The sequence below is a fragment of the Gorilla gorilla genome, chromosome 5 (genome assembly GCF_029281585.2).
Source record: "Gorilla gorilla gorilla isolate KB3781 chromosome 5, NHGRI_mGorGor1-v2.1_pri, whole genome shotgun sequence".
NCBI lineage: Eukaryota > Metazoa > Chordata > Mammalia > Primates > Hominidae > Gorilla > Gorilla gorilla.
In genome coordinates this window covers 61,642,329-61,655,258 of record NC_073229.2, presented here as the reverse complement: position 1 = coordinate 61,655,258, position 12,930 = coordinate 61,642,329, and the positions used below count along the sequence as shown (strand labels likewise).

General features: G+C 48.5%; 1 long non-coding RNA gene across 1 annotated transcript; it reads left to right on the top strand.

Annotated features, from left to right (window-relative positions):
* The first annotated feature begins 3,566 nt into the window (after window positions 1-3,566).
* Window positions 3,567-11,015, top strand: LOC115934926 (uncharacterized). The gene is made up of 4 exons (XR_004070653.2): window positions 3,567-3,723; window positions 5,694-5,802; window positions 6,967-7,138; window positions 10,092-11,015. It is a non-coding gene; the product is annotated as an uncharacterized lncRNA (long non-coding RNA).
* The last annotated feature ends 1,915 nt before the right edge of the window (window positions 11,016-12,930 follow it).

Below are 12,930 nucleotides of genomic sequence, written 5' to 3'. Positions count from 1 at the left end.
AGGCCAATGAGTCCTAAGTAGGTTCAGTGCCTTGCCAGAACTCCAACAGCAAGAAATCCAAGTCCAGGTCTGTCTTGGAAGCCTTCTCCCTTCCCCAAATTTTACAATTTTACATTCGAGTGGCTTGTGACACTGTCCAGTTCTTTTGGCAGCCTGCCTCCCCAGAGCTCCCTGTTAAGAAAAGTGCATGGAACCCACTGCCATGGGAAAGATGCATCAGACACTGATGCTACTGGTTGGTGTCAGGCTGACAGATCGGACTAGGTCATTCCGTTCCAGCAGACACATCTGCTATGGCTCCCCATTACCCCAGTTCCCCACCACACTGCCGCGATGTCACTCCTGCAGGCCTCTCCAGCCTGAGCCCACACTCTCCCTGCTTTGAACCTCAGGATCTAGCCCCTAGCAGGTGGTTTCTAAAGCAGCCCTCGCCATGTGGTTTCTAGCCTCCAGGCTTACGTGCAGGCCATATTCTCTACCCAGACATCCCCAGCCCACTCCCCACTTCTCTAACGTAAAACTCAGATAAAGTATGACCACTTTCATGTAGACTTCCCCGCCTTCTATAGACCCGCTAAGACTGAAGCAGGTCCCCCTCCTATCCCCTATAATCCCTTGGCATACTTGTACCATACTAGAGAAAAATGATCTGCTTCTTTGCCGCCCACTTGTCTACACCATGAACCATCCTTCCACCTCTGGGTCCCTGTGCCTAGCACTGTACTGGGTGCCCAATGGGTGTTCAGTGAACGTTTGTTGAATTAATGAATGAATGAAATGAAGAGATGCCCTGGGGAGGGAGCCTCTGGAGGCATGGGAGTGTCCAGGGGAGCTGTGGATGACCCCTCCCAGCTGGAGAACCCCAGAAAATCCCTACCTCTCTGGAAACTCTGGGCTGAAACCAACAAGGTAGAATTGAACTGGGATAAACATAAAAACTTCCTGGCAGTATCCACTTCCTGTGGGGTCTGTGACCCAGGTGCCTCACAGCCCAGCTTAGAGAAATGGAAGGTCACCTCCAGCCCTCTGTGCATGAGGATCTGGAATCTCAGGACCAGCCAGAAAGGGTATTGCCTTCAGGAGCTCCTGGGACATAGTCCAGTCCTGTCCCCACCTCTGACCAGCACAATACCTCAAGCTCCTGCCCCATAGGGAGCAGAAAGGCCCAGAAATCTGTTCACTTTGAGAGGGAAGAATGGAAACATTCAATAAAGAAATATTTCTGGAAACTTCCAGAAGCATGACACATGGCAGTCAGCCCCAGAGGGGACAGTCATCCTTTATGACCTCCCTGCCTTCAGTGAGGTCCTCAAGATGACTGAGCACTTCAGCACCAGGATTCTTAACCAAGGAGCAGGTAGGAGAGAGAAATGTGCTGTCTGCAAAAGTGTAATCAATTTGGTAATATCCAGGAAATGAAAACACACACACACCCTGTTGTTACAAATATACCAACTGCAGACAAAGGTCTTAGCTGGTGAAACTATGCAGGGAGAGTGGGACAAAGCACAAGGCCATGGTTTAAACGAAGCTGACTGCACTGCTCGAGCAATGCTTTTCAGGATGACTGTTTATAGACAATTGGTGAGTTATTAATACTAATGGCTGTCGTGCATTGTTCCTTCCTTACCACCAGACGAAGACAGCAGTTTTAGATGCATTCTTTTCCTTTGCCCCATTTAATGTATTAATTATGCTTTGCGGGCGGGCGCAGTGGCTCATGCCTGTAATCCCAACACTTTGGGAGGCTGAGGCGGGTGGATCACAAGGTCATAAGATCGAGACCAGCCTGGCCAACATGGTGAAACCCTGTCTCTACTAAAAATACAAAAAAAAAAAAAATTAGCCAGGTATGGCAGCGCGTGCCTGTAATCCCAGCTCCTTGGGAGGCTGAGGCAGGAGAATTGCTTGAACCCGGGAGGCGGAGATTGCAGTGAGCCAAGATCGCGCCACTGCACACCAGCCTGGCAACAAAGCGAGATTCCATCTCAAAAAAAAAAAAAAAAAAGTATGCTTTGCTTTACACCTCTACTCTCAGACCTAATCTTTTGTGTGCTTGCTGGAATTCTACCTTGCCAATCATGTGAAAAGGCTTTGGGGTGGCTAGACAGGTACGTTCCATACAATTTTTGCAAAAAGACAACCAAGTTTTCTTCAACAATGAGGCAGAAATTCCCTGTTGCTTCCTCACAAGGTCTTCTTGGGTCTTCTCTGAAAACAGCCATGCATACCTTCTCTTCCAGATACCCTGGAAGATGCCCACCGGCTTGCTGAACTCACCAGACAGCACTATGGGTGTTTCCTGCAATCCTTTTTTAACTTGATGGGCCTTTTGAGGACAGGTCCCAAGAGCATGGCTCTAAACTACCACAGCAGAATCACTAGGAAACTTTATTAAAAGTGCAGATTCCTGGGCAGCTCCTATCGCCTTTCTGCTCCAGAATACCCAAGAGTGGGGCCCAGGAGTCAGCCTTTTTCCCAAGCTACCCAGTTGATTCTTCTGTGCACTCAATTTTGAGAACCTCTGGCCTAAAGCATGGCAGGTATTCGGGAAATATTTGCAGAATGAACTGTTGGTGAATGAGTTTCGAGAAGTGCAGTGTAAACAGAAGCGCCATCTGTGGTGGAGTTGCTCAGGATTCTTCCTGGCTATAGAACTGGGCAATGTTGCCTCTGAGCCACTCACTGGACCTTGCCTGGGCACCACACTTTGTCCCCATGGGGCTCAGGCTGGTGTTCCTTGTGACTCCTCAAGCTGAAGCTAAGGCTGGGAGTGATGAAGTGCCCCACTTTGCCCCAGGTAACTCCTGCAGGTGGGTACCCAGAGTAGGTGGCCAGGGGATCATCAAACTCTTTCCCCTTCAAACTGCAAACTGTATTCTCTGCCTTCTATGCCCAGTTGGGCTAGGGTAACCTCCTGTGGCCTAGTCATAGGTTCAGTTTCAGTGCAAAACACACGCCTACCCCTCAATGCTCATTGACTCCTATTCTGGGTATAGATTACTCCATTTCTGGGTACAGTCTGATCCTTGATCCTGGATACAAACTGGCTCTTAATCCTAGGTATAGACTGATCCCTAATCCTAGGTACAGTCCTGGATTAGGGATCCCTATTCCTTGTCCTGGGTACAGATTGGTTCCTAAGCTTGGATACAGACTGACCTCCTACTTCTCGGTATAAACTTAACGCTGGTCCTGGGTACAGACTGGCCCTTAGTCCTACCTAGTCAAAGTCTAATCCCTTTAACCCAGAAAACAGGCTGACACATAACCCTGGTCAGAGCCTGACCCTAAACCCAGATCTCAGACCCTTAATTCTAACCACAGACTGGCCCAACCCTGCAGAGATTGTCCATGACCCTGACCACAGACTGACCCAAATGAGGCTGGTCTAGGAGTGCATGCGGGAATTGGAAATAGACATCCTGCCCATGGAGGCCAGAGAGCTGTGTCCACAAAAGGACAGGGTGTGACCAGCCAGAGTTGCCAGAGTTTTGGCAACTTGTGTCTTCCATAATAGAGCTGGGGCATTGATGGAAATGGAGGGTGCTAGAAGCTTGTGACTTTGGCCAGGCACCAATCCTCTGCCTCCTTCTGTGCCTGCCTGGCTGCCCCTACCCTGGGGCTCCCTCCTAGCCCCCACCTCACCTACTGGCTCACTGAGACAGAGCCAAACATGAAAGGGAAGGTGACGGCCTGGCCATAGGGCCCAGGAAAATGCAGGTATCATTAACAGCCTGGAGCACTGTGGCCTGTCCACTCTCAACCCTCTGCTGCCCACCCCTTCCTGGAATAGACCCCAGGCCACATACAGAGGGGGCAAGCCCAAGGTATGATACCAGCAGGGCCAAGTGGACTGTCCAGATGGGTAACGGGGGCCTGCCTTCCTCTGGCCTCCACATAGGGGCTGCAGGTGTTCACATGGTTGGAAATGGGAGGGCCAATGCTGTTCATAGGCCGCTGTCTGGTCCACAGGACTCAACTGGCCCTCCGAACACTATCCCACTTTCCAGCCAGGATTGAAGGAGATCCCATCTTGGGTCTAAAGGAATGGGGGTGAAGACTGCATCTTGTCGTTCCAGTTCCACCCCATTCTGGCATGGGAAGCATGTGTGGGCTTCTACTCTATGGGAGATTCGTAGCCTCAATCCTTAAGGAATTCTCAATCTGAAAGGAAAACACAAACCCTGACCTCAGGGAGCTCCCAGTTTGACAGTGGAGACAGATGCCCTCCATCAAGTAGAAAAACAACCCCCACTGCTCTCAAGCACACAGCAATGAAGATATGTATCCTTGGTGCTACAGGCAAGTAAGTAGGAAAGACTGAATGGAATAGACAGAGAAGTCTAATCCAGGTGGCCTCCTTGGAGGAGATGATACTCATGTCTGCAGGAAGACCACCCCACATACACACCCGTTCACTGGCCCTGCGACCACCTCAGCCCCAGGAATGCTCAGGGCCCAGACCATTTCCCTCTCTCTGCCCAGTGCCCGGTAATCCTGAGGCCTGTACTCCTTCCCCCTGGGGAGTTGAGGATGGGTGGGGGACGGAACGGGCCTCCCAGGCATTCCTCCCGCATTCCTGGGGCCATGCCCTCCTTCCTCCCGGCCTCAGCCTGGCCATAAACTATTTCAGGCTTGCAAAATCTGGTCTGCTGCTCTCTTGCTCATAGCCCCCAGTGAGGCGGAGGCCTGGGTCCAGGCCAGAAAACCCGTAGCACCCACAGAGTCCAGAGGGTTCTGGTCAACTAGGACAGAGGAAACTGGGTGACCTCTTGGGCAAATGAACATACAGGGGCTGGGGAGCAGAGAGGATGGGGACTGGCCCCTCCACAGGGCAGCAGCCACAGGGCCCCACTTCCCAGAGAATGTACCCTGGGAAAAGGGAGAAAGGGCTGGGAAGACAGGCCGGCTCATGTTTGGGGGTCCGGCAGTGGGCTGAGGGTGTTCAGACAGATTACTTCATATGAGACTCACCTCCCTCCTGACACCAGGCCCCCATGCCCAGGTTCATGTTATCATCCCCACTTTACAGATGAGAAAATTAAGCCTTTGACCAAAGCTCTTTTTGGGGCTTATGTAATGCCTCGCCACTCTGCCCATATGAAGTGCAGGGACTGGAGTCTGGCCTTTTGCCTCTCTACACCAGTCCCCACTCTGCAGCCTACCCCAAATGTCAATAAATGGCAGTGTTCTTTCTCTCTCAGCCCCACCTGCACAGCCTGCCCCAGACACCCAGTGCCCAGAGCCTCCACAGTACTCGTTCACCCTCTCCTCCCAGGATTCCCCTCCAAGTCCCCACACCCTGCCTCCCAAATGAGCTTCTACCTTCCTCCCCACTGCCACCTCCCTGGTCACAAGCTACTGTGTTCACACCCCCACTCTCCTCAGTGCCGTGGGGGCTTCCCTGATTCTGCTCTGGGAGTTCCTTGGAGAGGACTCTTAATTCTCATCCCTAGCTTCTCCTCCCCTGGGGTGAGCTTCCAGAGTCAGCGCCAGTGGGACCTGGGTGAGGGGATCCCTCCCACCCCCCAGGCAACTGGGGCCCAGAAGAAAGGGCCTGAAGCCACCTGAGCCAGGGTCTAGGGGCCAGGTCTGACACCTTTCTGTTTCCCCAGGGTCTGGAATGGAGAGGGCACATCAGAGAGGTGACCAGCAAATGAATGAATGAATCCCACCATTCTGTGTTTTAGATGCTGACGATATGACAGTGAATACAACATGAAAAAACAAGCACACTTCTCACCCCTGTGGAGCTTTATTCTGGTCAGGCAGAAGGAGAAGGAAATGTAAACATACAAGGTCAGGTACTGCTGTGAAGCAAAATAAAGCTGTGGGTACTGTGCGAAGGATAGGCTGTGTGTGTGTGTGTCTGTGTGCGTGTGTGTGTGTGTGTTGTGCATATTAAGTTCAAAGAATGAATCTGGATGATCCTAAGTCAGGTCTGACCCCGGCATTGCCACTGACTGTATAATCTCAAGCAAGTCATGCCTCCCCTCTGGGCCTCACTTTCCTCATCTGTAAAGTGAGCCCATGGACTGAAAGGCCATTGTGATCTGGCCTCAGCCTTGACCCTCCAGGATCCAACACATTTTGCCTCTGTGAATTTAATGGGGAATTATAGGCAGCTTAGAAGTGGTTCTGAAGGAGAACCTGTCTTCTCCAGCAATTCCCTGAGGTTCCAATTTTTCTGTTGATGTCACATAATGTGCATAGATTTGCATACTAGGCCCCCAAACTCCCAGGGAAGGCACGTCTCAAAAATGTCAACAATTAGCACAAATGACTTGACTTATATTCAGGCCTCTTCCCAGAGCAAGGGGAGGAAGATGAGGTCACCTCCAGCTACAAAGAAAGCAGAATTCTTTGCCCTGAAGAGGCAGAGAGAGGAGACCTGCTTCTTCTCCTCTCCCTGGTGCCCTCCAGCCCATTCCCTCATCTCTGCTCAGACACCCCTGGCTGGACTCCCCAACAAATGCCCAGGGGGACCTCCTAAAGACCTACTCCGAGTCACTTGGTGACTTTGCCTAAGCCCCTAACAGCAGCTGCGTGACCCTGCCCTGCCCTGTTAGTGTCCAGAGCAGCAGCTTTCAGGGTTTGCAGCAGCCTGGGGGATCCAGAGCACCTCCATCTCCAGTCCCACCACCTCAGCCCATGCCAGGCCAATCCCAGAGGCTCCAACCTCTAATACCTCCCAAGATCAGTAAACATTGCCACTTCCCCTCACAATGGCCACCTGATCAGGATTTGCAAATCACACACTCACATACATACTAACACACACACACACGGAGGGGCTTGTGCATGCTTTCACACACACAGCATACTCACTCATGCACACACAAACACACACTGAGGTGCACTGAAGACTCCCACCCAGGACAAATGATCTGTGGGGAAAAGGAAATTAATGTTCATAGGGTGCTTTACTTATGCCCATCTCGTCTAATCCTCTCCACATCCTAGGAGCAACTTTTTGGCACTCCCATTTTGCAGAAGAGGAAACAGCCTGCCTAGGTCTGCTGATTCCTGTCCTGGTGAGCTCACTGCCCCATACTCCCACACTTGTACACAGATGGAGGTGCTCTTACAGAAGTTCTGAGCCTCATTCTGCTGCTGCCTCTCCAGCTAACCTTAGGTACAACTCTCCCCCTCCCAAGGCCTCAGTTTCCTCACCTAGGTAATGGGAATCCTAATGCCTTTCTTTTCTCTGCATAGGCTTAAACCAGATGGCCCATGACAAGCCCTTCCAATTCCCATGTCCCAGAGATGCCAAATTTGAGCCTCAGTCACCCACCATGAACCTGCCACCTATTCCAGGAACCTGGCCAGGAAGCCCAGGATGGGCTTCTTACCTTGTCTTCCCATTGGGGTGGGTCTCTGAGGAGGCCAACCTGGGCAGAGCTCTCTCTCTCTCATTGGCCCTCAGGTACCACCCCCATTAGTGCTGACTTACAGCTTTGCACTGCTGCTGACATCAGCACCCATCTGTCTGTTGTGGTAAGAGAGGCCTCCTAGGGAAACAGGTTTGCTAAATCTCAGCCAGGAAGGACCTCCCAGCTGGGCTGTTGGGGCAAGTTTGGTAAATACCCTCAACAGGCACCTTTGGAAGCAGGAACGGGTGATGAGAAAGCAATGCCTCCCCCAAGCAACCCTCTTACCTCCCTAGCCACCCCCAACCATGATCAAATTCCCATCCCTGGCTTTGGACTTTCCAGCTGGTTCCCTGAGCTACTCAGCCCATCATCCCAATAACCAGCTTCCTACAACGTCCATCTCCTGTACCACTATCCCCCCAACCACTGCTGTCACCATCCTCTGTCACCTCCAATCATCAAAACCCCATCCGCCCCCACCTTCCTCCTCCTTCTTCATTCTCATCCCTACCATGAGCAGCACTCATCCATTCCAACTCAAAAGGTCACTATCTAATCCACGATCTATCTTACTTCCTGCCTAAATTCTTTATGGAGCAATAAACTTTCACTGGAATGATACCCAGACCACAAATCTGGGACCCAGTGACAGTTCCAGGAGGCCATGGTGCACCATCTGTGGCTCAGTTGGTTTCCAATGGGGTCTATTCATATGGCATCTGCAAACACTCAAATGATGCAGATGCTTCCCTTACTTAATACCCATCTGGCCCAGGGTGGGCTGAGGGTGGCCCAGCTGGATGCAGCACTATCCCTAATCTCTCAGAGCAAGCAGCAAGCAGCAAGCAGCAAGCAGCATACCTGGCTTGTTTAAACACACACTTTGCCAGATGCTGAAGAACAATTAAAAGTGATCACAGTAGATCCGCTACCCTGATCAATCTTGCCTGTCTAAAGCTCAGATAAGTCTGTATAGGACTCTGTTTCCAAATCTGTCGTTTCTGATGGTACATATGCTGGACTTTTCCTTACAGGGCAAGCTAAAGTCAATGGAGTTCACACCCCAAGCAAGAGAAGAGCTTGCCCTAGCCTTCATCCAGCCTCATGTGTCTGTGATTTGGCTAGAAATTGTTAGGAGGATCTTAATTAGCATTCACCTGTGGTGTTGTGTTAAAAAAAAAAAAAAAAAAAAAAAAAAACCTCACTTCAGGTTCCAAAGTCTGAGTTGGAGTAAAAAGATTGTTGGAATCCAGGATCCACCATACAACTGCTAAGCCTGTTTCTTCATCTGTAAAATGAGAATGACAATGTCTACCTCATAGGATAGGTTTGAGGGTAGAGTGTGCTAAAGAACTCTTAAGGACCTTTTGTCAGACCCAGCTTTACCACAAGATTGAGCTGAATCTGAATAAACATTCTAGAACACTGCCAGAAAAGCTACATTTACTATCTTGTCTGACCTATGTAATTTGCAGAGTTCTTTTTACATGGGTTACTTCCAAAATCAAAATTAACGTTATTACTGATGCTCAGTTAAAACAGTGTAGTAACTTCTGATTATTTCTCTCATGAAACTACCTATTTAGTTTTATACAGTCATGTACCGCATAATGATGTTTCAGCCAATGATAAACTGCACATATAACGGTGGTCCCGTAAGATGATAATGGAGCTGAAAAATTCCTAGCGCCTAGTGACATTGTAGTGCAATGCATTACTCACGTTTGTGGTGATGCTGGTGTAAACAAACTTACTGCATTACCAGCCACATAAAAGTACAGCATATACAATGATGTACAGTACATAATACTTGATAATGATCGTAAACCACTATGATACTGGTTTATGTATTTACTATACTTTTTATTGTCATTTTAGAGTATACTCCTTACACTTTTATGTTAACTGTAAAACAGCCTCAGGCAGGCCCGTCAGAAGGTATCCGGAAGAAGGCATTGTCATCATAGGAGATGACAGCTCCATGCCTGTTACTGCCCCTGAAGACCTTCCAGTGCAGAAGATGTGGAGGTGGAAGGCAGTGGATGTTAATGATCCTGACCTCAAATAGGCCTAGGCTACTGTGTATGTTTGTGTCTTCATTTTTCACACAAAAAAATTTAAATTTAAAAACAGAAAACAGCTTATAGAATAAGGACGTAAAAAAGAAAATATTTTTGTAGAGCTGTACCACGCGTTTGTGTTTTAAGCTGTGTTCACAAAAGAGTCAAAAAGTTTTTAAGATTTTTTTAAGTTTATAGGGTAAAAAAGCTGTATTAAGCTATGGTTAATTTATTACTGAAAAAAGAAATGTTTGAAATAAATGTAGTGTAGCCTAAATGCGCAGTGTTTGTAGGGTCTACGGTAGTGCACGGCAATGTCCCAGACCTACACACACACTCACTCACTCACTCACTGACGTACCCAAAGCAACTTCCAGTCCTGCAAGCTCCATTCATGGTAAGTGCCCTCTATAGGTGTACCATTTTTTATCATTCATACCATATGTTTACTGTACCTTTTCTATATTTACATATGTTTTGTATGTTAGACATACAAATACTTACCACTGTGTTACAATTGCCTCCAGTATTCAGTAGAGTAACACACTGTATGTGTTCATAGCCTAGGTGTATAGCAGGCTGGACCATCTAGGTATGTGTAAGTGTACTCTATGATGTTTCACATGATGAAATTGCTCAACAATGCATTTCTCAGGATGTGGCCCCATCGTTAGGTGATGCATGACTGTACTCTGACATCCTCTCCAGCTTTCATCTGTTTTTATTTTTATGATGTGCTGAAGACAGGACGTTGTATCTGCTCTTCCCTATGTAAGTCTTGCCATGCCCTTTGGCCAAAGGCAACTCAAATATGGACTTCTTACTGTCACCATCAAGGTCACTATGATCTAAGTGTTTTTTAGGGCCCCCTGTCTTCTCTGCTCCCCATCATGTAGGAGAGAAGACACAGGCTGAGCCCCGGGAGGAGAGATCAAAGCTTTAGATCTGAAAGGGTGGTTCCAGCCCAGCAGCATGAACATGGCCTGGGAATGTGTTAGACATGCAGGTTCTCAGGCCCCACCCCACACCTGCTGGATCAAAAACTCTGATTTCTGCACTTGAGCATACATCACTCAAGTTTGAGAACCACTGCATTAGAGAACAGAAACCCTCAACCATAGCATGCAGGAACAGCGAAGCCATGAAGACACATCCAGGTCTGAGGAAGTCATTTTAGCCTGGAAAGGAAAAGAAGGAGGGCATCATCGGCATGGGCCTGGGAGCCCCCACACTCAGCACTCCTGAAAGCGCACAGACAGGGAGGTCTGGGGTCTGGAAAAACAACAGAATCTTGGGAATTATAAGGCTGAGAAGGAGGTGGGGAGGAGGCAACGTGCCTGGCTGCTGCTCAGTCCTCCTCACTGGCAGGGGGTCCCAGCAGCCTTGTTCCCCAGGCCCATGCTGAATTTGCTAGTGATGCTGGCATTCCTAGCTGTGGTTCGGCACCAAGGTCCAGTGACACCCCCGCCAGACCCAGCCCAGGGCCATTTCCCTAATAGAGACCTAACCAGAGGGCCAGAGTTTGGGGTGCTGAGGCATTGACTATGTAAGGGCCCCGACCCACTACCCCATCCACTGTCCTCCCTGCCCCCTCCCCATGTGCCTGGGGCTTTCCCAGGAGTTGGAGCCACACTGAAGGGACATAGAAGCCACAATTCTTGCCCTCAGAGAGCCCAGCAAGCTGCTGGGGAGATGGATACTGAAGACCACCAGTTCCCAAGTCCTAAACCATGTGCCAGACATCGTGCTGAGCTCTTTGTGAACATTATAGGATTAAATGAGACAGTCACCCTGAAACAGATACAAACCCAGAGCAGAGAAGGGTCAGCACAGGAGGAATCTAACTGGCAAGGTGTACCACGGGCACCTGAGAGCCGGGCAGTCAAGAAGTTTCCCAAAGGGAAGGAGGCCCATTGCTGACTTGGAGACAGAGAATATGGAGGCAACAAGTTCATCTCTGTCTCTACCTCTCTGTCTCTTTCTTTCTATCCTTCCTTCTTCCCATACAATAGACCACTCCATAAATGGGCAACCTCTCCTATGCCAGACTATGATCCTGTTGTTAAACCCCTATTGAGGCCAGGCACGGTGGCTCATGGCTGCAATCCCAGCACTTTGGGAGGCCGAGGCGGGAGGATCACCAGAGGTCAGGAGTTCGAGATCAGCCTGGCCAACATGGTGAAACCATCAATAAAGAGAAACAACCTACTGATACATGCCACAACATAGATGAATCTCAAAAGCACCATTCTAATGAAAGAAGCCAAACAGAAGAGACTATACATTGTATACTTCCATTTATAAAGACTTTCTGGAAAAGGCAAAATTACATAGAAAAAAAGCAGATAGATTAGTAGCTGCCTGAGACTGGTAGCCGTGGTAGGGATTGACTACAAATGGTATGAGGAGAACGTGCTTAGGGTAACAGAAGTGTTCTAAAACTAGATTATGCTGACGGTTGCACAACTGTATAAATTTACTTAAATCATGAAATGTATGCCTAAAATGAGGATATGTTCTGGTATGTCAATTTTACCTTCATAAAGAGGCACTGACAATGAAAAAAGAAGATGGCCGATGGAAGGCTAGCTAGCTAGACATGTGAAAAAGTGATTATAACAAGATGTGGATGATGTGATTATATTATACGTTTGGTGATGATATGGGTGATCACTGTAAAATTTTTTTCAACTTTTCTGTAAAAGTTTTCATGCTCAAATGTTGGGGAAATTTTAGGAAGCTCAAAGCAGGAAAGAGATCAAAAGATCTATGGTTTAAAAAGGTAATTTTGGCCACCAGGATATTAAAGTGAAACCACTGACAATGGTGTTGGTGAGGACATGAAGAAGCTGGGACTGTCATATGCTGCTGCTACAACCACTTTGGAAAACTCGCAGTGTCTATGACACAGTAATTTCACTCCTAGGTATTTAGTAGAAACGTGTAGACTTGCACACCACAAGGCAAAGATAAGAATGTTACAGCAGCATTATCCATCACAGCCCTAAGCAAGGAACAACCCAAAGATTATCAGTAGAATGGATTAAGAATTGCATAGTCATACAACGGGACACTATACCACAATGAGAATAAGTGAACCGCACACATGACATGGGTGAATTTCAAAATGGTGAGCCAGAGAAACCAGAAACAATCAAGTTCATCCAGTGTGATTCCATTTATACAACGTTCCAAAGTCAGGCCACACTAACTGTCAGGAATAGAAGGCAGAAGAATGCCTGCCTTTGATGGGAGTGACAACTGGGAGGGGACACCAGGCAAGGGTTACAGGAAGCTGGCAAAGCTATATTTCTTGATCTAGACGATGTGTTGCAGGTAAAAGATCACTGCACTATTTACTTATGATTTGTGCGGTTTTCTCAGTGTGTTTTTTAATTAGAGGAAAAAAAATGTTTACTAAACAATTGGGGGAAGACAGAAACCTGGCCGGGCACAGTGACTCCTGCCCATAATCCCAGTATTTTGGGAGGCCA